Source organism: Ursus americanus, chromosome 5 (genome assembly GCF_024610735.1).
Source record: "Ursus americanus isolate L20-20 chromosome 5, mUrsAme1.1.p, whole genome shotgun sequence".
NCBI lineage: Eukaryota > Metazoa > Chordata > Mammalia > Carnivora > Ursidae > Ursus > Ursus americanus.
The window spans coordinates 58823118-58846750 of record NC_142131.1 but is presented as its reverse complement, the minus strand read 5'-3'; the positions used below and the strand labels follow the sequence as shown (position 1 = coordinate 58846750).

At 44.4% G+C, this 23633-nt stretch overlaps 1 protein-coding gene across 2 annotated transcripts in view; it reads right to left on the bottom strand.

Moving 5' to 3' along the window:
• FSTL4 (follistatin like 4) overlaps window positions 1–23633 on the bottom strand; it is a 531228-nt gene that overhangs the window by 394421 nt on the left and 113174 nt on the right. The window contains exon 2 of one of the 2 annotated variants that reach the window (XM_087862279.1): window positions 5414–5491. The gene's annotated coding sequence lies outside the window, so the exon portion shown is untranslated. Of the gene's footprint in view, window positions 1–5413; window positions 5492–23633 lie in introns of those variants that run through there. The other variant, XM_087862278.1, reaches the window with a different exon arrangement.

Here is a 23633-nt window from a genome sequence, read left to right as displayed (position 1 = left end):
ATGTGTATTCTGTTGTTGTTGGGTAGAGCGTCCTTCATCAGGTTGTTTTGGTTGATGGTGCTGTTGAGTTTTCTATATCCTTGGTGATTTTCTATCTAGTTGTTCCATCAATTGTTGACAGAGGGGTGTTGCGGGCTCCAACTATAATGATGGATTTGTCTATTTTCCCTTCTGTTCTCTCAGTTTCTGTTTCACATATTTTGCACCTCTGTTGTTTGGTGCATACACGTTTAGGATTGCTATGTGTTCTTCGTGAACCACACCGCATATGATCATATGAAGATTCTGTCTCTAGGATGTTCTTTGCTCTGAAATCTACATTACCTGCTTTTAATATAGCCAGTCTGGCTTTCTTTTCATTAATGTTTGCATCCTTTTACACTCAACTTCCCTAGATCATTATATTTTAAGTGAGTTTCTTATAGATGGCATATAGTAGATCATTGTTTAAATCCACTCTGAGAATCTCTGTTTTGTAATTGGTATAGTTAGACCATTAAAATTTAATGGATACGTTAATGCTTAAGCCTGTCGTTTTATTTTTTGTTGCCTGTTCTGTTTTCCATTTCTCTTTTTTCCTGTCTTCTTGTGAGGAAGATTTTTAGAGTTCTGCTTTGATTTATCTGTAGTGTTTTTGGGTGTATCCGTCTATACAGATTGTTAGTGGTTGCTAAGTGTTACATCATCTATACATAACTTACACAATTTACTGGTTTAGCAATTTTACCAGTTCAAGTGTAGGAACTTTACCTTCCTTTACATCCCTTTACATTCTCATTTATAAGTATGTTAAACCTTTTCTCTACAGACACTTAGAATTATATCAGACAGTATAACAATTTTGCTTCAAACATGAAACATAATTTAGAAAATTCAAGAAGGAAAATCTGTTCTATTTACCCATGTTTTTGCTCACATATCTCTTCAACCTTCTTGATGTTCCAAGATTAGTTTTTTTATTATTTCTTTTCCTTTAGAAAAGTTTCTTTAAAATTTTTTACAGTTCTCTGGAAGCAAATTTCTTATTTTTCCCTTTCCTGAAAATGTCTTGATTATCCCTTCGTTACTGAAGGATATTTTCTCTGGATATAGGATTCTGGGTTGACAGGTCTCTTTTATTGGTTCAAAAATGTTATGCAACTTCTTTCTGGCCTCTATAGTCTCTGATAGGAAGTCCTCTGTCATTCAAAATGTTTTTGACATACAAAGTATAATATCTCTTACTGCTTTCAAGATTTTTTGTTTTAGAAGTTTGACTATGATGTATCTTTGTGTGGATTTGTTTGGATTTATCCTCCTCATAGTTGCTAACCTTCTTGAATCTATAAATTAAGTCTTTCACTCTGTTTTCTACCATGATTTCTGTGAGCTTTTTTTTTTTTTTTTTTTTTTTTTAAGCCTTGCCCTCTTTCTCCTCTCCTTCCAGGACTCTGATAATACAAATGTTAGAGCTTATTTTCATATTCCCACGGGTTCCTGAGACTCTGTTAATTTCAGTCTATTTTCTCTATGTTGTTCAAATTGGGTATTCTGTTGTTCTCTTCTCAAGTTCATTATTTCTTCTGTCCCCTTCATTCTGCTATTGAGCCCATCCATTAAATTTTTTATCTCAGTTACTGTATTCTTCAGATTTAAAATTCTCATTTGTTTCTTTTTTATATCATCTATTTAGTTGTTGAGAATTTATATTTTTCCTTTTGTTTCGAGTATGTTCATAATTGCTCACTGAAACATTGTTATGACAGTTGCCTTAAAATCTTGTCAGATAATTCTAATGTCTCTGTCATATCAGTATTGGCATCTGTGTTTTTTTTTTTTCATTGTTTGAGATCTTCCTTGTTCTTTGTATGATGAATGATTTTGGAATGGAACCTGTACATTCTGGATATTATGTTTTGAGACTCTGGATCTTATTTGTCTGTTTTTTGCCTTTATTGAGGTATGACTGACAAATAGAATACTATATTTTTTAGTGTACAATGTGATTATTTGACATATGTATACTCTGTGAAATGCCTACCACAGTCAGGTTAATCAACACTCATAGATCTTACTGAAACCTGTTTTAGCCGGCTTCTTCTGATACTGCTCCAGCAAAAGAAGAGGGAGAAGTATCATCTTATTACTGCCAAGTGGGTACAGAAGTCCAGGTGCCCTACTCAGCTTCTACTGACACCTACGGGGTGGAGGACTCCCTGTTACTGCTGAGAAGCAGTGGCAATTTCACTTCCCCCCAGGCTTCCACTGAAACCTAGGATAGGAGTGCCACAGTACTGCCCACCACATGACTACTATTGACATCATGGGGTGAGGAGAGGCAGAGAGAAAGTGACCTTGTCACCAAGGGGGAGGCAGTGATGGTAAGTCCTGACTCCACCAGACCTCCTCTGACACCACCTCGGCAATAAAGAACAGGGGTTCCTTGTTCCTGCCAGGTGGAGTAGAAGTCCAGGCCCCCTACCCAGCCTTCTCTGACACCATTCTGGTAAGGGGACTGGGGCACCTTGTGGACATCTGGGTTCACCTCTTTGAACTTCATTGGTGTGAACAGGGTTGGGACTAGTGTTTATTTCTATAGTCCTTGCCTGGAGTAGAATGCTTATTATCTAAAAGTTTTCTGTCTTATTTGGTTTTCCCTTTTCTGATTCTATGTTACAGAAGGAAGGCTTTTGTTGGGGTTTTTAGTCTGTACCTATTGGCAGTTCCAAGTTGCTGGCTTCTTCAGCTCCAAGTCTGGGGTATATGAGGCAAAAAGAAAACCCAGAGAACTCACCACTGCAACGTTCCTTGGGTCCTGAAGTCCTATGGGTCTGCCTTCTCTTCACCTTTCAGAGTCTTCTTATGTTTGTTTCATATATAATATCCAGGGTTACTAAGTTGTACTTAGTGGGAAGAATAGGGCAAAATCTGTCTTCTCTATCTTCCCAGAAGTGGAAGTCCACTCATTGATTTTTTTTTTTAAGTAGCCATATAGATCCTCTGGAATACCACCAGTTGAGAGGTACTGACACAGATGATATTGCCTGAGATGTGTGATACGTCAGACATGTTACTTAGAAAGCAGCTGTACAGTGGTGTCCTCATGTCCTGTTTCTCTGCCATTTTTTGTGTGACTTTTTGCAGAGAGGGGCTTCATATTCCACAGAGAGTAGCTTGAAAATGAACTTCCCCCAGGCAATATAGATTACAGAGCATTGCCTTGTTCACCCAGAACTTATATATACATATATATGGTTTATATATATGGTTTGTATATAATCTCTCTCTACACACACACACACATATATACATATATACACACATATACATATATACACACACATATACATATATATACACACATATATATATGTGTGTATATATATATGTATATACATATATATATATATGTATATACAGCTTTAAAAACAAGAGACTACAGACAATAGGATCTCCTTGGTAGAGGATAAAGGAATAAATTGTTCTTCTACTTGGCATTTTATTGATCTCTTACCTATTTTATCTTTTTTAAAAAATACAGGAAGGAGACCATGGACATCTTACTGCCATCCCATCTGTTCTTTATATCTAAGTTGGAGTGGAAAGCAGCCCCCTGATATTTCACTTATGAAGGTAGTTAGGAAGTAAGGATGCATTGCTTTTAGGAGGCTTTAATGATGAATCAAATGCATGAGGTACTCTGAGGATCAGAATTCCCCAAGGGGGTTAATGAACTAAAACTCAACAGGACTCCCATGGTCACGGAGGACAAGGTGACCTGCAGACAGTACTGTGTTTATATGCTTGATAGTGGTGGTTTTGAAGTGAAGTAATCCAACCGCTTCCACAACGAATCTGGAAAGACACATCCCTGTTGTTCATATAGGAAAGGTGTGTGGATCTGGAACTCTACCAGCTCCTTAAAATTTCCAAGACTCCTCCTTCCTGAGTTTGCAAAACCAGTGCAAATATCGCCACTCCTTCTTCTTCCCCCAACAAACTCCAAGTGAGTCCAATCTAACTCACATGGTGAAGGGAGAAGCCCTACCGTGGGCATGAATGACTTTGCATGAGGGAAGGAGGCAGGAAAGTCTTGAAGTACGTATCAACTCTTAGTGCATGGCACCATGTGGACAGAAACTCTGTCTTTCCACCACTGAGTCCCCAGGACCCACATTACCACCTGGCTCATGACAGTTCCTCAATAAATAAGCATCAAATGAATGAAAAAAACAACCTGGAGAGGGTGTTGAGACAAATGGCTGTTTCATAGAAGATATTTACTGAGTCCTGATGATATGCAAGACAAGAGCCAGATTCCAAGACTCAGAGGTCCCAGAACAGAAACCCAAAGCTCAAGTAGCTTACAGGATAAAACATCAGGGGAACGCTTAGCAGCCTGAGCACTCCAGGAGTGGGGCAGGCAGGAAGGGCTGCGCAAGTTCAAAAGATAGGCCTTGGCCCTAAGTGGTCAGGAAAGCCAGGCTGTGGGCTCCTTGAGGACACAGACAGAGTCTTACGTTTCTAAACCCCCAGGGTCTAGAGCAGAGTCTGGCTCAAGGCAGCCACTCAGCAAAGGATTACTGCATAGCAAAAGAATGAATCAACCTGACTCTTCTACTTATAAGTTATGCAACCTAAGATAAAGCATTTAACTACTCTGTGTCTCAGTTTCCTTTTCCACAGAATGGGAACGATAATAGAAACTACCATTTAGGGTTCCTCTGAGAATTAAATGAATCGATACATGTAAAGTATTCATTTAGTGCAGAGCAAGCACTATATAAATATTGGCTGTTACTACTATTATCATCACTATGCAGAAATGAAGGGACAGCCTTGAATAGGATCTTGGAGAGGACTGTGATAGCTGGACTATGGGGGGATTGAAACCAGCACAAGCAAATGCTCAAAAACAGGAATAAACATTACTGCTATTTATTGAAGACGAGTTGAATGCTAGCACTTAATTCCCTTAACAGCCACAAGAGGAAAAATACCGTAATCATCCTGAAACAGAGGCTGAGAGAAGCGAAGCGACTTGCTCACACTTGCACAGCTGGTAACGAGGACAGCTGGAATGGAAGGGTGAGTAGAAGGACAGGGAAAAGCAAAGGCTAGATGATGGGTGGCAGCTGGACTGTGGCAGGAGAGTTTGGGCTTCCTGCTGTGGAGGTATAGCAGCGACAGGATGAAAGCCAGCTCTTGGAAGGTGGCCCCATTAATGATGTGACGGGACAGACTGGATTCAATGTCTTACCTCCTCCAACTACAAGCTCAGTTCTCAGCTCTCTGTCCCATGCCAGCACATCCTCGCCCTGGGAGCTCGCCCCAGTCTTTCCGTCCTCACTACTCCTCTGAAACTGCTCTTGTAAGGTCATATGCAAACTCAAAGTGGCTATAACCAGGGGAAAATTCTCAAGCCTCGTCTTACCTGACTCCTGACTTGCTTATTCATTCAACAGTGTTCTTTCATTGAGCAGCTGCTAGGTTCCAGGTCCTACTTCAGGGGCTGGAGATCAAGCACAGAATAAAACAGAATAAGGTCCCTGTGCACATGAACTTGCAGTCTGGTGATCAGACCATCACTTCCAGTGTTAGCAACGTTTCCTCCACCCACCTTCTGGAATGTGACCCTCTGGGCTTCTTTCTCCCTGCTGCCCTGGTCATTCTTGCTCAGTCTGCTATGCTGGTTCCCACTCTGTCTCCTTCCTCTAGTCTTGGTCCTGGGATCTCTTCTCTTTACTCACTATGTTGGAGAGCGCTTCCAACTCCATGGCCTTCATCACGCTGTGTAAGATGAAAGCTCAGACTTGTGTCTCTAGCCCGCATTTCTCTCCTGAGCTGCAGCATCCAACCATCTTGAGCATCTTCTCCTGAAGAGCTAATGGGCCTCTTGGGCTTAGTGGACTCGAGTCTGAATTCCTGACCTGGCTATATCCCCAAAACTGCACCACATAATCTTCTTCAGGTCAGGTGGTGAATGGAAGCTCCATTCTTCCAGTTGCTCAGTCCAAAACCTTAGCGCCATCCTCGGCTCTTCCCTTCCCTTCCATCTCAATCCAATCTACCAGCCAAACTTCTCAGCTCCTCCCGTCCGATAGATCCCCAATGAGACAACTTGTCACTGCCTTTGCAGCAACTCCTCCACTGTTGCCAGCCACTGTCAACCCAGCTATGTCACTGAGCTCCTGCTCCACCCACCCAGGACTATTCTCAGAAGTCAGAGCTGTCCTCTCCAATTTCAGTTGGATCACGTCATTCCCGTTCCTGACCCCTCCCTCAGAGACTTCTAATTTCACTCCAAGGAAGATCCCAAGTCCTCACAAGGGCCTATATGACCCTGCACAATGAGGTCCTGCATTGCTCTGACTTGTGTCCTCCTCTCTCCCCCTTGCTCACTCTGCTGTAGCCACACTGGCCTCCTTGCAATTCCTGAATGCTCCAGGCACATTCCTGGCTGAGGACACTCTTCCCTCAGACACCCACTGGGCTCACTCCCTTCACTGCAAGGCTCTGCACACCCTCAGCCTACCTAAAACTTCCACTCCACCCCATCCTACCATGACCTGCCCCTTTCCCTATTTTATCCTTCTTCCATGACCCTTATTTTCTTTTAGCAACCTCTATATTTTGCTGTTTGTTTATCTCTCCCCAAAAAATAAAAGCTCCCTGAGGGCTGGACTTTTATCTAATTGGTTTATTTCTGTGTCCTCAATCCTGACATCAGTGTGGCAATAGATTCAATACGCATTTTTCGATTGGATGATGTAATACACAAATGGGGACAATGAGGTTCAGAGAGGGGATGGTATATGGATAGCCCATCAGGTTCTCTCCAACCCCTAGTTAACAGAAAAGATGTATGAAGCTCACAGGGCAACCCTGGAGAGCACTGGGTTTTGTAAACAGTACCAGCCCCTTCCATGAAAGAGGCCCTCACCCTGTCCTCGAGCTTGCCTTGCTTCCAAACCAAGATCAGAGCTCAAAGGCAAGTTGGAGGGTTCCAGGCAGGGCAGGACCTCTGTGGGAGGAAAGGGAGGGCCCATTGGGGGCAAGGAAGGGCAGTGTGCAGGAGGAGCCCACATGGAATGGAGCTTCCAGCTGGGTCTCTCTTAGGGAGAATGCCTTCTCCCTCTACATTACCTCTCACAGCCCAGCTTCAGGAGGTCCCACAACAAGGAGAACAAGCAAACTTTGATCTACTACCTCTGTGCTACCAGCCCAGAGCTGAGCCTGAGCAGGAGACAAATGGCCATCCCCAGCCATGATGATCTTTCCCACAGATGCTGAAGGATCAGCACCTGGGACAGAGACACTCCCTAGCCCCATTCTCCTTAGCCAGGCTCTCTGTGAACCAGGAAAAAGAGTAGAACTAAGTTTTTAGGACAAGAAGAAAGAATCTGCACTGGTTTGGATTAACATTAAAATGCAGGCCCCATTCACATCCACCACAGGTACGTTAAGCAAACACAAAAGTGACAAGAGGCACAGTACAATGACAGAGGAGCCTATGGTTTTCACGGTGACAAGGTGCGCCTTGCCCACATGCCATTCATTAAGGCTTTTCACTCTGATGATGCATGAAATTACCCACCCTGACGGAGCGGCGCCTACTTTATGCCAACTAGCAACATGGCATCCTCTCATTATCCTCTTGGTCACAAATCCACCTGGAGGGGTGTGATTAATGAGAATCTCATAAAACCTGGGGGAATGGGCCATCCCTGGAGCCCTCTAAGAGTGAAACTGGCATTCACAGCAACATAAATCACCATGTGTCGATCCCCACTTCCTCACTGTCACACCTTGGTGAGCCACCCCATGGCCTCCAAGATGTGACACGGTTTCCAGGACAGCAGAATCTGCTGCTCTCGGGGACACCTTGTACCTAACTTCACAGCAAGGTCAGAGTTCAGCTCTGATGATCCCAGCACCCTGCTGGCTCTGGGACCTCCTAACAGGGCACAGAAAGAAGCAGGGTGTTTACATCAGGGGAAATGCTAAACATGGAACAATGGCTGGATTCATTTTACAACTGTAGTCTTTTCCGATTTGTTCATAATTTTCTACACTATTGCTTCCAATTTGATACTGCTGGGCTGAGGATGACAATGAGAATGGGATAACAGATGATGAGCTCAAAATACTGAGCACAATATAGTCACCTTGCATGTATGTACAATCAATATGTCACTTGCAAGAAGGAGCCATTGGCCGCTGGGCAATGCTGGGAATGTAAAATGTCACAGAATTCAAGATGCATTTCTTATGTACTTAGGAGCTGTCACCATAGCTGCCTTGCTGCTCTGGAAGGGAAACGGGCTTAATGTTTCATAATCAGTTACCTTAGATAAATGAACTAGATGTCCTTACAGAGTACCGGAAGGACTTCCAAGTGACCCCTTTTGCTTGGCTTGGCAGAGGTGCTCTGTACTGGAGTACAGGTTATACACTGCACAACTCCAAGGGCACAGTTTCCCCAGACTACACTGTGATGGGATCACTACTGTACAGTGACATGCAGCAACCCTGTGGTTATTTGAGCAACTTGGAGTCAATATTCCTAAGGGCTTACGGGAGCATCACAAAAATGGATCACAAAGACTCAGCCACACAGTGACCACGTAGATAGACCCAGCCACACAGTGACCATGTAGAGACCTCTGAATTGCTAGTGCAGTTCACTGTCTGTTACCAGGCTCAGGAGAGAAGGGGCCATTCCATCTATTCAAGATATTCTGGTTATAATAATAATTAACAATTATAATAATATCTCATCTCTACCATACAGACATATGCATGTGTTAACCATTTTATTACTTGAATATTATTAAAACTCCCTAAATTTGGCAACTCCTTTAAAACATGATCTTTGTTGAGAGCCACTTCAGCAAGCTTTTAGGAAGACAATGTTATAAAATGTATTAAAATATAAGATTCTTTTTGGTTTTATACATTTTTTTTCCAAGGGCAAAACAGACGATTTAAATACAAGTCTAAACAGAATTACTCTGTCAAAGGCAGCAGTTAATGCCAAAACGCGTTCTCACTTCCAGACACTCACCACCATCTTTCAACTCTTCTCTCAGGGAAAAAGGGGGTCTGGTATTTTATTCTTCTTTTCTGCAAGGTAATCTACAATTTCTTGTGGATTGCATTAGCTCCTCCACATCTGTATCAGCAGTTTCAAACCCAAATTCCTCCTCCACAGCCATGATAATCTCCACTTGGTCCAAATTGTCTAAGCCTAGGTCTTCCACAAAGTGGGAATTTACTGACAGCTTCTCTGGGTCAACCTTGTCATAGACTTTCAAGATGTAAAGAACGTGGCCCTTGGTTCCCTTTAACAGCAAAGGGGGTGCATCACTAAACTGGCAGCACAAGTGTGTAACTGGAAACCGTGCAAGCTGCAAGGCAGGCTAGGGAGCCCCAGGCTTCAGCCCAGCCCCCGCGGGGCACAGGGTGAAGCAGAGCAGTGGGATCGTGGCCAGCATGGGGCCCCAGGCAGCGGCGCAAAACGGCAGTTGGCAGACGCATAGCTATCATGGCTATGCCGACCCAAGATGCACTTAAAATATAAGATTTTAAATATCCTGTGACCAGGGCTTCCAATCCTGAGAATTAATCCTATAAGACTAAGTCAAAGTATACAAATACATTTGCATGTGTGTGTGTGTGTGTGTGTGTGTGTGTACAAAGATGTTTATTGTAGCATGGCTTTTAATTTTTTAATAGCAAAGGAAACTATTTGAATGTATGCTGATAAGGGATCTGCTCAATGAATTATAGTATACGCATAAACTGCAATGCCATGAAGCATTTAAAATCATCCACTATAGCTATTTCTACTTGTAGACATTGGTGTGTTTTTTCCCCCTACATTCCCAGCAGCTTCCCATCTTTCTAATGTTTGGGGAATTAACTGTCTTATGATACCCTCTCCCCAAAGTAGAAGCCAGAAGTCTCACTTCCAGCCTCCTTCGTAGCCAGGACATAGGTATGTACCCTGTGCCACCAATGAGTTGCACCATATAACACTTCAAGAAGGAAGCGAGAAAGCAGGCTGAGAGGGGCAGCATTCCGCTGGTGACAAGTGCAGTCCCTCTGGCCTGCTCTAGGACCAGCAAGGCTGAGTCTCTGACAGAGAAGTGCTAGCAGTGCCGGTGGTGGGGTGATTTCAGCAAGAATGAGTTCCCAGCAAAGCCAGCTGCAGCACCTCGGGCTTCCTGGGGGCATATCCTCATCAGGGCAGCTGTGCGGTGTGGGTTTCGCTATAGTTCCTCAAAGCAGAGCTCTAAACCCAGTTCTCTGACCCCCAACCTGTCCGTGAGCTGTCTGCTCTGCGGGTAGTAAGCTCCTTTCTTCTTAAGGAGCAGAATTAGCTTGCGCTGCCAGAAAGAAATCTAGGATATAGGTATCCTTGACTTTATAATCTCAACTTGGGAATAGCCCACTCTTTTTCTTCTCCCCCCTTTTTTGGATTTTATTCATTTATTTAAGAGAGAGAGCACAGGGGGCGCCTGGGTGGCACAGCGGTTAAGCGTCTGCCTTCGGCTCAGGGCGTGATCCCGTCGTTATGGGATCGAGCCCCACATCAGGCTCCTCCGCTATGAGCCTGCTTCTTCCTCCCCCACTCCTCCTGCTTATATTCCCTCTTTCTCTGGCAGTCTCTTTCTCTGTCAAATAAATAAATAAAATCTTTAAAAAAAAAAAAAGAGAGAGAGAGAGCACAGAAGCGAGGAAGGGGAGGGGCAGAGGTAAAGGGCGAAGCAGGCTCCATGCTAAGCAGGGAGCCCAACGCTGAGGAGGGAGCCTGACACAGAGCTCGATCCCAGGACCCTGAGATCATGAACTGAGCTGAAGGCAGATGCCCAACCTACTGAACCACCAGGTGTCCCAAGGGAAGAACGCACACTTCTGAATACCACACATGGAGACCCCATAAGCCACCACTCAAGTGCCAGATTTGGACCTTCAGAATTCGACAGAAGGAGGTACCTTCGAGGTCTGCAGGGTGGCAGTGACTACCAGCTCCCAATCCAAGTGAAAGAGCATGGCCGGGCGGGTTTGCACAATTATTCTTGAATGTTTTATTGCATCATGCCCTTGTTGCCTTATAAAAGTGAATAAGAAGAAGAGAAATTAAAATGTTGATATTTACAACAAGAAGACAAGGTTTAGAGGCTTCATAAAATTGAAACAAATCACTGGGGCACCACAAGGAGAAAGTCTTTAGCCTTGATTTGTTGCTCATCGGACTTAGGCTTATGGACTTTGTGGTCAACTGCAAAGTAGAAGAACAAATTGTGAGCATCTGAACAGGATGACAGAATAATTGAGATCTCCGCAACGGCAATCACCGGAGAAAATGTACGTTGATTATTCACTTTTGCATATTTCACTTCTAAACATCGTTTCAGAAATGGATTCTCTATAAAAACAGGAGACTGCCCGTACCTTCTGAGGTACAGTAAGTAGGATACAGGAGAGCAGCTATAGGTTTGACCCCAGCTTTAAAGCGTACATGTGTGCATGTATGTGATGTAGACATTTACAAATCGGGACATATCCCCTGTGAGCACTGAAAAGTTAACGCTGTGGGTTGAGACAGTAAAGGAATCTCATTGACTATTCCACACAGGCTTGAACTGTTTGAAATCCTGCAATGAGAAGTTTTACTTACTCTTACAACCACCAAAACCTTAAAGGTATTTCTACCATAAAGAAAAAGGATGATGGTTCTTCAGAGCTTTCCAAGACCCGGGGCCATTGTGTCTTGATCAAGAGACCTCTGTTCTGGGGGCGCCTGGGTGGCACAGCGGTTAAGCGTCTGCCTTCGGCTCAGGGCATGATCCCGGTGTTATGGGATCAAGCCCCACATCAGGCTCCTCCACTATGAGCCTGCTTCTTCCTCTCCCACTCCCCCTGCTTGTGTTCCCTCTCTCGCTGGCTGTCTCTATCTCTGTCAAATAAATAAATAAAATCTTTAAAAAAAAAAAAAAGAGAGACCTCTGTTCTGTCTTGGACCTTCCTTCAGGCGTCACGTCTGCCAGGACACCCCTCTGCGCCTGGTGTCTTGACTCCCCAAATTAGGGGCTTGGCACACACTATCATGACAGTGCTCTGGAGTTCTTCACAATGAACACGGGGCTCCACGTGCAATCCAGGGCAGAGCAGGCTGCCCACTGGAAGGCGCCCCTCCCATAGAGCTGTCAATAGATACAAGCACCCAGCCCTGTCTTGAGAGAAACTGCTTGATGATGTAGTACAGCATGAACAAGACTAATTGATTATCCTGTTTAATAAAGTGAGATCCTGCCCCAGGGGCAGCAGAGGCCACAGAGCTCGCAAGGATCAGAGAGAAAAAAGAGCAAAGCCGACATGACCTCATGCTTACAGGGAAGGAGGTGAGGGCTTGGCAGCAACTCAGGAAGACCCAAAACAGCGCGTAGAGAAGACCTGAGGACATGACAGAGCTTTTCTTACTCTAGCACTTCACGGGGAGGCAACTCCTCCTTTCTAACATTTCCAATGATTATTTTTATTCTTCCAGTAAATTCTAAAAAAATTCCTTCAATTCAACTTACCAAACTAAAGCAATGGTGGGGAAAAGGGTAAGGGTGTCATATTTTGTAAAATGCATCATTGCCAGGGCCACAGGGATGTGCTCTGAGAGGAAAAGGAGCGTGCATTCAGCTCAGATGCCAGGCTGTCTAGGGGAGACATATAATCTGTGCTTTCAGCCAGACAGCCCTCCGGTCACTCAAGTTCAAGCTTGCTGAGAATGATCATTCTGGTTCTCCTTTACTCCTTTGGTCCAACATACAAGTAAAAAGTCACACTTTTCTTTTTCTTTATAATCTTGTGGCGGAGGCAGGGACTGAACCCACGAAACGCAGAGTGGAATTAAAATTGCTGCTGGCGTCCCCTCCCTGCCTGCTGGTGCTGTCTCCGTGAGCTTCAGCCCCTGCTGTCCGCGAGCCTCGCCCTCTGTGCTGCTCAGCATCTGTGTCCTGGAGACTCTGCAGACGGGTCTGGACCCTTCCTGGTCCCCACACTCACAGTGATGACAACAGCAGTGCCCCTGTTAGAACCACTGAGGGAGACTCCCTGCCTACGTGGGGTGGCAATGGCAAGGGAAGGAAGAAAGGAGAGCCTGCATTTCTTACCTACTGCTCACTTATATTGGACTGGATGACAGCCCCTCCTGCCTCTCTGCTCCCTCAAACAGACTTGTTGCTGATAACCTGCTTTGTTGGTTATTTTCCACTTGCCTCTCCCCCAAACCCATGCCCTGTCTTCCTCCTGGCTCTGTGCTCCAGGAGGCTGATCTCTGTGGACCATGGGCAGGACCTACCAGCTCCCTTTACCTCTGGCTCTGGTTGGGTTCTGCCCGTAGGAAGTGACAGTAGATCAGAGGGTAGGAGAGACAGGTTGGGTATTTCTCTACTTCCTCCCTGCTTTTCCATCATCTCTCTACAACTATAGCTTCTGCCAGGCAGCCCTCCTCCATAGCTTAGTTCTCATGGGGCTCTGTCAACATTATGTCCTCCCCTTGTCCCTTTGGTCCTAAGCCACCACTCAAGTGCGAGATTTGGACCTTCAGAATTTGACAGAAGGAGGTACATTTGAGGTCTGCAGGGTGACAGTGACTACCAGCCCCCAATCCAAGTGAAAGAGCATGGCCGGGCGGGTTTGAACCTCATTAAAACCTCTTCATTTGATCCACCGGGATGAAACCTGTTTCCTGTCAAGATTCTACCGAATATATCTGCCACTCTTTTGCTTTAGAGAGTCTGCTTTTTCCTCCTCAGTGGGTGATGCAGAGGGTCTCTGAACAAAGAGAAGGCCCAAAAGACACCTATGGTGCCAGGATGATGGGTGAAGCACACACTTTAGGTGTGTAGGCAAATGCTAATGCAGCACAGAAAGCAGCCACTTGGAAAGGACACCTAAGGGCAAATATTTCTAATCGCGGGTGACGGTCAATGAGGCAAGTCAGCTAGATTCTCTGATCACAGAAGCCCTCGCTGTGATGATTTACTCATTCATTCAACATTTTTTTGGAGCACCTACCAGGTACCGGGTACTTCATCAGGTACAGTGAGCTGACTTGTGGCCCCTGAAAAGACAGGTCCACATCTGAATCCCCTGAACCTGTGAATACGACCTTATAAGGCAAGAGACAGGACTAACAATTTTGAGAGGAGGAGTTTATCCTGAATGATCTGAGTGGATCCTAAATCCAATGACAAGTGTCCTTACAATAGTGAGGGACAGAGAGATTTGACAGAAAGAAGAGGAGAAAGCAATGGGACCGTGGCGGCAGAACCCGGAGTGACTCAGCCACAAGCCAAGGAGAGCCTCCAGAAGCTGGACGAGGCAAGGAAGGACCCTCCCCTAGAGCCACGGAAGGGAGCCTGGCCCTGCCAACACCTTGATTTTGTACTTCTGACCTTCAGAGTCGTGTGAGGACAAACTCCTGCTATTTTAAGCTATCTGGTTTATAGTACTTTGTCACAGCACCCGAGGACACCCATACACTAGGTTCTGAGGATACAGCAGGAATCAAGACATACATGGTCCCTACCATTCTAGAACAGGAGAACAAACAGAAAATGAAAATGAAAAAGTGAACAAAGATAAATCATTACAAACTGTGTGAGTTCACTGATGTACTTAGAGAAAACTGCAGTACCTTATTTGGATTGGTGGTCAGGGCAAGAGAGGTGACCTTTGAGCTTAGACTTAAAGGATGAGAGGTAGTCAGCCACAGGAAGCTCTTGAGGAAGAGTGTCCAGGCAGAGGAGACAAACCAAAGGCCCAAAGGTGGGGAACAGACTAGCATGTTCTAGAAACACAAAGAAGTCCAGTGTCATTAGAATGAGGTCGGAGAGGTAATGAGGGCCAGGACACCCAGACTTTTGGCCATGGTAAGGCCTTGGCATTTTATTCTATGGTGAAAAGGCATCTGATGGTTGAGGATGGAATGCTGTGAGACACTTTAAGTGTTTATTTCAATCCCTCCTGTTATTGGTGAGAAATAGCTTGGAGGGGAGATTGCAGGAGAGCAGGGAGGCCAGTTAGTAGATGGTTGCAGTCTTCTTGGCAAGCAATGAAGATGGATTGTGGTGACCCCTCAGAGATGGAGAGAAGAAGATGGATTGAAGACACATTTTGGAGATAGAACTGTCAAGAATTAATGGGTGTGGGATATAAGAGAAAGACAAGAGTTAAGGAAGATGCTGAGATATTATGTTTGAGGAACCAGGTACATGCCAATGAGTGGCAGCTAAAAGCAAGAGAATAAAGGAGGTGATAAACAGAAGTTAAAAAACAGAAATAAGAGGGGGCGCCTGGGTGGCACAGCGGTTAAGCGCCTGCCTTCGGCTCAGGGCGTGATCCTCGTGTTATGGGATCAAACCCCATATCAGGCTCCTCCGCTGTGAGCCTGCTTCTTCCTCTCCCACTCCCCCTGCTGTGTTCCCTCTCTCGCTGGCTGTCTCTATCTCTGTCGAATAAATAAATAAAATCTTAAAAAAAAAAAAAACAAATAAGAATTGGAAAAGTTTAGACCAAGGAGTGCAAGGGCGAACATTCCCATTCAGTTCAGTAGCCCTAGGGAGTTGCTCTGTGGTTTAATAATTGCTGGTCCCAACTTCTGGGCAAAAGTTGTAAGGACCAACCTTTTCCAAGGTGAACTATTCCTTTCTGGGCTAACACCTCCCACCCCCAAAAGAGGGGTCACATATCAACTCAATAAAGGAGGCATTGATTAACCACCTTTGGTGTACGCGGCATAACTCCAAGCCTGCAAGAAGTTAATCATGGCCACCCCCTGAGCCACAGGATGCGCATTACCCTTGTTTCTTCGGGCCTCAAAGGGTCTGCTGGGTGCTAACACTGCAAGCCAGAGAAAGGGACTCAGTGCTCACTTTTAAAAATTAGAAACAAAAATCCCCACTCATTCTGATGAACGCTGATATCCAAACATCATTCCAACAGATGTATTAGCTAAACATAAATGTGACAAAGATGTGACCAATTAGAAGACGTGCCCACGGTTATCATGGCAACAACGGGCACATTGCCCACATCGCATCTTTTAGGTGCTTCATTTTGGTTATAAAATTATCCACAGTCCATGCTAGGGGTGGGGTTCCTATGCCCCAAAATTACCCTATATACACGTGCTCACTCCTTGTGAGCGTCAAGTAACGCAGCCTTAGGCTGTAGACAAAACAAGACACACACACCCACACATGCACGTTCATAGCCCAGAGCACGTGAGGGCTGAGTCAAGGTATGGGTTGTTAGTGCAAAAAGGCCTTTAGAAATGATGTAGCTTGGCCTCCTCCTTCTGTGTGTGGGAAACTAAGGTGAAGGGAGGGGCAGGAATTCTAAAATCCCCTCTAGCTCACACATGTCATCATCCCCAACTTGCAGACTTCTGTAGGTCACACACTGTTTTGTCCCCGTGGCCCTGTCTCCTCAGTAGACATGCTTTCTGAGGGGAAGCTCACCCCGCGAGGCACCCCGGCCATGTCAGAGGCCTCCACAGGATCCCAAACTCTTTGAATTCCAAGGTGACACCCTGGATTGAACACTGTCTCTGGAAATCTCTTTCACAGGAAAGGATCCCTCCCTGCTGTAACTCAGGCCCCTGCCTAGAATCTATTCTCTCCTGCTGAGGATTAGTGGTTCTGCCTCTTGGACAGGAAATGAGTTCTTCCCTGTTTATTGTGGTCAAATCCTAAAATGAAGTCAATATAGCAGTCAAGGCTGAATACATGGAGATCTCTTTATTAATTCATGAGACACTTTGCAGTCCCCCACTGTCCACGCTGAGATGGATGGAAACCAAAAAAGAAGTGCAAGCGAAATTATGCCTTTGATAACTTCTGCTTAACTGGCCCGTCAGCGACCAAGAAGATTAAACGCTTGTGATTTATTCCCACGTTAATCTCAACATGCCCTCACACACACACGCACACACACACACGTGCCCATGCTGCTGAGAGACCTCCCCAGGCGGCCTTTCTGATGCCACCCCTACACGCTGCAGTGTGAAATCAGAGAAAGGTCAGTTCTCACAGGCCAGCACGGAAGGCTCATTATTCCTCATTGACTCCTTCATTCCCGTGCTCATTCGACCTCTCCTCTTCAGTTTCTGTACTTGCTAAAAAGAGTCTTGCACTGGGCAGGAAGAAGATTCCAGGGGGGCCTCAGTTTACTCATTTCTAGGCAAACAGTCAATTCCTCACAGCTGTGCCCCCCTCCCAGGCCTTATGCAACCTGTTCCCTAGCTCTAGGCTCACTTTCCCAGTGGGAAAAAGGTGCTTGATAATAATCATCACAGCCACCACGGATCAAAGCATATTATGTAGGGAGTCCTTGACATCACCTAGCTCCTGTAATCCTCACCACAACCCTCTGGAGCACAGTTCGTTTGCTCATTTTACATACTAGAATTCTGAGGCTCAAAGAAGTTACACAGCCTGCCAGAAGACACTAGGCTACAAAATAGAGATTCTAAGCCAAGGTGACCAGATTTGAGCACCCATGTTTTCACCAGCCCCCATGCCCTGGGGACAGTCCTCATACACCAGCACGCTGTCCAGTCAGTGGTTTTACCCATCCCTGGACTGCTTGGGATCACAAATGGTCACAGCCTGTAATCCCAGAGGCTTTCCAAGGATCATTTTGTTGGTGCCTCTAGGTGAAGTCTTCTTGCTATCGTTTCTTCTAGACTTCTACTGATGGTGCTGGTCATATGGAAGGGACTTCTCCTAACCTGGCCTTCAGTCCTCCCAGTGCTGAGGGCAGAGCCAGGGGGATTCCAGGCAAAGGAGAGAGAAAAGGAGAAAAATGGCACACATCCTTGAGGCAGAGTTCCTGGTGCAAGTGCAAAGGAATGAATCCACAGAGAAGCTGGGATTTGGGCCCTTTCCAGGGGGAACACAGGCCTTGGGGCTGCCCTGGCCCCACTTTGAGCTTCGGAGGGCTGTCTGGTATTCTCTCCAGAGGGAGAAGCCCAGGAGACTTCTCTCTGGACACATGGCGATCACGTCCCCTTGCCCTGTTCAGCCTCCTGCATGTGGTAACATATCCACAAACCTGCACCTCCACGCCTCCCCTCAGTCCTAAGCTGCAGAGCAGTGTTTCTAACTGGCCACCAACATCTGTCCCCACCAGTGACCCACAGACTTTACAAACCCAACAAGGTTCAAACTCGACTCACCATTTCTTCCCCACCCCCACCTCCTCCTGTTTCTTACTAATCTACATCTAGTCTGGAACCAGGCTCCAGACCCCAGAAACTCCCTCTCTCCTTCCTCAGTGATCAGGCCCGATCCTTCCTCCCCACAATGGCTACCTGTGTTCAGGATCTCGGCACTGCCTGTCTCTTCAGCTCTCATCTGCCTGAGGCTAAGCCAGAGCCTCCAAAAGGCCTCCTGCCTCTAGCCTCTAGCTACCCAGGTCCATCCACATATTTAGCCAGAGTCAAGTGCAACCTTCCGTCAAGTTGCTGCCCAGCTCCAAGGCCGCCATGCCTGCCCATACCCCCAATACAAGATGCTTTCAAACCATGCCATCTTGTTGTCCAACAAGAGGTACATGATGGTGGACTCTTCAAAGACCTTTCAAGAATGGTGTTAAGAGTCACTTACTGAATAAAGGTGCCTTGAGTATCTACTGTGAGCCAGGCCATTTTCTAGAAGCTACACACAGAGTGGTCAATTACACAATGAGTCCTTTGTTTGTGGACAAAGGGCCCTATTGAGGGAGACTGTGAGCAAAGGTTGAACAAAGTGAATGGAGTATAGTATCAGACAGTGATGTGTTGCTAGGAGGATTAAAAGCATGAACCGATGTGATACACTCAGAACACAGCCTGGCATGTAGTAAGCACTCAATAAATGTTATCTGGTAAACTCTGAATACCCCAACAGAAGTAGCTCTTGGCCTCAGTACTCTGATTACTTCTCATTCTCCAGATGTGAAAATAGAGCACAAGAACCCACGTTCACAAAATGATTGAGCAGTGGGTCCAGGCTTTTAGCCCTGGCAACGTGACCCCAGGATCTACCCTCCTACCCACTGTGCTACGCCACTTCTCCAGGATACCTGGTGGAGTTGGTGCTGTTAGTTTGGGTTCTCCTGGAAGCAGAACCGAGACAAAGATTTATCAGTAGGTGGTTTAAGAGGTGATTCCGGGGAGCCCTGGTCAGGGGGTGGGAAAGTGAAACAGAGAAGGGAAGGCAGCCTCGAATGGGTGTGTCATCAAGAAGCCAGCAAGCCCTGTGTGTCGATGGAACCCCATCCTGCTGGGCCCTTTGGGATCCAGTGTAAAACTCATTGCCTCCAAATCTCCTTCCCATCCAAAGGGCTGATGGTATTTCTATACCAACTCCCCTCCCACTGGTGGAGGGCTGCTTTCAAGGGCATTAATTCTCTGGTACTCTGACTTGCATTTGCACAAGCAGAGAAACTACCTGGGCAAGGAGATGTAACTGCTGGCAGGTCTAAGTCAGACTCCATGCATAGAAGTGTACACGTCCAAGGGGATGTGTTGAAGGCACCAACGGTAGCTGCTAGAGCATTCAAGGCAGAGGGGACGCCTGTGAGAGGGCTAGCAGGTGAGAGCAGCCTGTGGGCTCAAGCAGCAAAGGAGCCATGGCTAGGACTCACCCAAGCAGCGTGGTGAGACTAGCAGCCAGAGGGGGTGTTAAGGTAGACCAGGTAGGGACACATGGACCATGACACTGAGCTGGCATTTCAATCTAAATATGATGAGGATGCCATGAAGTTCTAGCACAGGAGTGTGACTTTATGTCTTTAAGACATCATTATGGTCGCTGGGTGGAAAATAACCTGAGGGGACAAGAAAAGAAGAAGGAAGATTAATTAGGAGACCGGGATAGTAGTTCAGGTGACAGATAAAATAGCTTGGACTGGAGTGGCATTTTACTTGTATGTGTGTGTGTGTGCCATACTGTTTTTTTTTTTAAATTCCAATAGAGTTAACATAGAGTGTTATATTAGTTTCAGGTGTACCATCTAGTGATTCACCCATTCCATACATCACCCAGGGCTCATCACGACAAGGACACCCCTTAATCCCCATCATCTATTTCACCCATCCCACGACCCACCTCCCCTCCAGTGACTATCAGTTTGTTCTCTAGAGTTGAGAGTCTGTTTCTTGGTTTCTCTCTCTCACTCTCTCCTTTGCTCATTTGTTTTGTTTCTTAAATTCCACATATGTGTGGAATCATATGGTGTTTTTCTTCTCTGACTTATTTCATTTAGCATTATACTCACAGGGTGGCATTTTAATTGGGGTTGGATTCAGACTACAGTTTGAATTTACAGTTGATAAAGATTAGCAATGGAATGGTCCTGGGGTATGAGTGAAAGAGAAGAGTCATTTATTGAGATGGAAAGATTAGGGGAGACACAAGTTCAGAGCAGCGGGTGGGGAATCCAGAAGTCAGTTTTGGACATTTAATAGTTGAGATGTCTATTAGTGGCCTACTGGATCCATGAGTCTAGTGCTCGATGGAGAATTTGGTTGAATCTGCTATGCTGTGACCACACCACCTTTCCTTGCCTCTCCAGTGCTCCAAGCCTTCAGGAGAGCCCATCCAGGACACCTTGGGCAGTGACCAGTGTGTATGTGGTGTAGAGGGCTGGCCCAGCCTGGAAGAAGGATGGTGGATGTAGGAGCACCGTGGGGGGCGCAAAGGTATCAAGATTGGAACTCTGAGCCTCAGTGGTCTGGAGAAATGTTAGCTCCCAGCAATAGTGGGGTGCACCCAGGACACCATCTTCAAGGGGATAGACAGGAGATTTTTTTCTCTTTTCTTTGGGTCCTCAGGGCACAAAAGCTGAATGAGTCATATTGTTCAATTCAATACATACAACCTTCGCTGGTCCACGCAGGGCTCGTGGGTTTTGTTTGTTTTTTTTTTATTATCTCCCCTCGTATAGGGACTGTCTCTAACATATTTATTAATGCCACGAGACATGTGGGTGTCCAAAAAAACACGTCACTTTGTTTTATGTATGTTTGTTTTGAGAATTCGAAATGTGACTTCATTCTTCTTTACTCAACACTATGTTAAGATCTATTTGCATTACCACATAAAAATCTAGTTTATTTTTATCAATTACTGTGAAGTGAGTTTTTTTTTTTAAACAAATGAATAGACCTTACATTTTTTCTATTCTCCTAAAGAGACACACCTGGGCTCCCTCAAACTCCTTCACAAACTATGCTGTAAGAAGTAGCGTCAAAGACGGCACTGGAGGAGATAATGCTAAGTGAAATAAGTCAAGCAGAGAAAGACAATTATATGATTTCTCTCATCTATGGAACATAAGAACTAGGATGATCGGTAGGAGAAGAAAGGGATAAAGAAAGGGGGGGTAATCAGAAGGGGGAATGAAACATGAGAGACTATGGACTCTGAGAAACAAACTGAGGGCCTCAGAGGGGAGGGGGGTGGGGGAATGGGATAGACCGGTGATGGGTAGTAAGGAGGGCACGTATTGCATGGTGCACTGGGTGTTATACGCAACTAATGAATCATCGAGCCTTACATCGGAAACCGGGGATGTACTGTATGGTGACTAACATAATAAAAAATCTTTAATTAAAAAAAAAAGAAGTAGCGTCAAAGAAAAATAAGTTGTTAGTAGATAACCTTTAAGACTGGAAATTTTCCTTTTAGATTTTCTCAGAGCATTTTTTTAAATGAAGAGATGGTGAACATTATCAAATGCTTCACATGCATCTACTGAAGCGATCATGAGATTTTTCTCCTTTATTCCATTAATATAGTAAATCACATTGATAGATTTTCTGAAGCTTAAACTTTCTTGAATTCCTTGGATAAACTCAATTTAAACTGCATGTGTTTTAAAAAATAAACCATTACCTCTAATTAGCTAATATAGTTAGGATCTTGACATGGATGTTTATGGTGAAATTGGCCTCTAATTTTCCCGAATTGCTTTCATCCCATTTTGGAATCAAGATCACAGTGATCTGATAAAATTATGTGAACAGTTTTCCCTCTATTCCTGTCTTTTTGTAGCAACTTTATAAGATTGGGATTATCTCTTCCCTGAAAGATTAATCATAGCTGTAAAACTATCTGAAGGTGGGGTTTTTTTTTTTTGAAAGGAGGATGACGATCCCATTTCAGTTTCTTTAAAGGTTACAGTTCTAAGATCTTGGGCCACTTTTAGCACTTTTGCATTTTTCAGCAATGTTACGTAGTTTATCAGAGCATCCAATTTATTAGCACATAACGATACATTCTTTCACTTATATTTTGTTTATTCACATTTTCTCCTTCCTTTCCCTCTCCTATCAATCTTGCCAGAGGCAGATCTATTTCATCAGTCTTTCTAAAGAACACTTTCAGTCTTGTTCATTTCCTATTTGTTTTTGTTCTCTAGGTTTATTTATTTCTGCCTGGACGCTTATTTATGTACTTCCTTCTTGTTTATTTGGGTTTACCCTGTTTCTCTCTTGAATGTCCCAAGTCGAAAGCTTAACTCTCTTGTTTTCATTCTTTCCTAACTTCTGCAGTATTTAAGGCTGTAAATCTACCTCCAAGTAAATTTGAATATGATCCACAAAATTTGATGTGTGGTGTTTTCATTGCCATTCACCTCTAAGGATTTAAAAGTTTCTCTTCGATTACTTGTGCAGCCCAATGATATTTGGTAGTATTTTTCAGATGTCTAGACCTAAAGGATTTTTCAATTTAATTGTATCATGATCAGTAATTGTGTTGTGTATATGATGTTGATTTCTTTACATTTACTAAAGCTTCTTTTGTGGCCTAGCACATAAATTGTGTCTGTTCCATGCGTACATGAAAACATTTTGTTTCTTGGAGATAGACTGGAACAAACTGCATTACTATAATCTTCTATCTTTGCCTATTTTTATATACTTCAACTACTCGTGGTGGAGAGGATGTATTAAAATCTTCAACTATGTTTTTTGATTTATTATTTTTCATCCTACATCTGTCAGTTGCTGCTTTACGTATTCTGACTTTATATTGTATGGGACATATATGTTCGTATTCACTATATTTATTGATGTATTATTTATTTTACCAATATATGACATCTTTATTTTCCCCTTCTAATATTTGATGTCTTCAATTATTATTTCTTTGATATTACAATCTTTTTTTTTTTTTAAAGATTTTATTTATTTATTTGACAGAGATAGAGACAGCCAGCAAGAGAGGGAACACAAGCAGGGGGAGTGGGAGAGGAAGAAGCAGGCTCATAGCGGAGGAGCCTGACGTGGGGCTCGATCCCACAACGCCGGGATCACGCCCTGAGCCGAAGGCAGACGCTTAACCGCTGTGCCACCCAGGCGCCCCTGATATTACAATCTTTATCAGGGCTAATTTTGGTAAATCTTTTTCTATCTAAACTTTCTGTGTATTTTTGTTTTTAGTATGTATCTTACAGGCAATACATTGCTTGATTTTATCTTTCTAATTTAATTAGTGTCTTTCTTTATACTTTGGTTAATTAAGTTTTAACTATTTACATTTATTGTAATTCCTCTTACATTAATATTTATTTCTGCCTTTTTAAAACTTCCAAATTTC